Genomic DNA, 1,766 nt, shown 5'->3' on the forward strand with positions numbered 1-1,766 from the left:
CAGACAGGTAGAGAGAGAGACAGTGTAGAGACAGAGAAAGAGACAGGTAGACACGGAGAGAGAGAGAGAGAGAAACAGGTAGACAGAGAGAGAGAGAGAGAGAGAGACAGGTAGAGAGAGAGAGAAAGACGCGTAGAGACAGAGAGAGAGAGACAGGTAGAGACACAGACAGAGAGAGAGAGGGAGAGACAGACAGGTAGAGACACAGACAGAGAGAGAGAGACAGAGAGAGAGAGAGAGAGACGCGTAGAGACAGAGAGAGAGAGAGACAGAAAGAGAGAGAGAGACAGGTAGAGACACAGACGGAGAGAGAGAGGTAGAGACACAGACAGAGAGAGGGAGAGACAGACAGGTAAAGACACAGACAGAGAGAGAGAGACAGGTAGAGACACAGAGAGAGAGAGAGAGAGAGAGAGAGAGACAGAAAGAGAGAGAGACAGGTAGAGACACAGACGGAGAGGCAGGTAGAGACAGAGAGAGAGAGACAGGGAGAGACACAGACAAAGAGAGGGAGAGAGACAGAGAGAGAGACACAGACGGTCATACAGTGACGAGACACAGTTTCCGCACATGAGCAGACAGACAGACAGACAGACAGACAGGTACCTTTGTTCCAGAATGAGTTGCTGTCGTCTTCAGTCTCGTCGTGGTATTCAGTCGTCATGGCGATGTCTCCTCACCTTGTGTGTCTCACTCCTTCTTCTTCTTCTTCTTGATGAAACTTGACAAACCGTCTGACTGTCCAAACACTGAGCCCAGGGTCATTGGCCACAGAGCGCACTTTGAACTGGAAAACACTGTGTGTGTGTGTGTGTGTGTGTGTGTGTGTGTGTGTGTGTGTGTGTGTGTGTGTGTGTGTGAAGCTCTGATGTCACTCTGACTAAAATACAACAACTAGAAAAGGCTGGAGCTTCTTCTCCACTGTGAAGTGAAACGTTGAAAACAGACGAAGTGACTGAAGATGTTGATCCTCTGGAGGAACTGAACTTTAGTCTGAGCTGAAGTTGAAGGAAGTTGAAGGAAGTTGAAGCGGCAGGTGACAGAGAACCAAAGGAAAGTGTAACTGAAAGTCAAGATGGACGTCCAAGTGGCAGCAGCGTGAACCACAGACTGTAAATAAAGATGGACGTCGCCTCTGTGACGTCACTCACAGGTTTCTGAAGCTCAGAGTGAGCTGCTCCACCGTCGCCATCTTGGCAGTGTCTGACTCCGCCCCCCAACTCCCAGTTAATCCAAATATGGTCAAAGAGGAGGTGCATGGGTGGAGCTGAGACTGCGATTCATGTTGGTTTAATAACAGTCAGGTGTGGCGAGCAGATGCTACATTAGCATCGTTAGCACAGATAGCTGTTTGGACGTCTTGCTCAAATGCTAACCCAAAGCTAATTCATTTTCTGGCTAATTAGCTAGTTAACAAGCTAAGCTAACATGCCAGGTATGGTGAGCGTTAACACTGATACCTGCTACGTTCAGTGACTTGAATTAGCTGAGGTGACACTGCTAACTGTGAGGGCCCCCACCTGTCAGTCAAAGAGGCCACACCCTCAATCCTCCATTACTTCCTTAATAAACTGTAAACAGGTGAGTTATATAAACAGGTGAGTTATATAAACAGGTGTCATGAAGGAGGAAATTAGCTCTAGGGACCAAAACAGTTTCTGTACCAGGCTGTAAACATGTTTATTTCTGCTGTAAAGTTGGACATTTTAACATGGGAGTCTATGGGGACTGACTCACTGTTGGAGCCAGACTCTAGTGGTCGTTAG

The sequence above is a fragment of the Seriola lalandi genome, unplaced genomic scaffold, assembly GCF_002814215.2.
Source record: "Seriola lalandi dorsalis isolate HSWRI2012SDOR001 ecotype SW California unplaced genomic scaffold, Sedor1 jcf7180002055009, whole genome shotgun sequence".
Taxonomy (NCBI): Eukaryota; Metazoa; Chordata; class Actinopteri; order Carangiformes; family Carangidae; genus Seriola; species Seriola lalandi.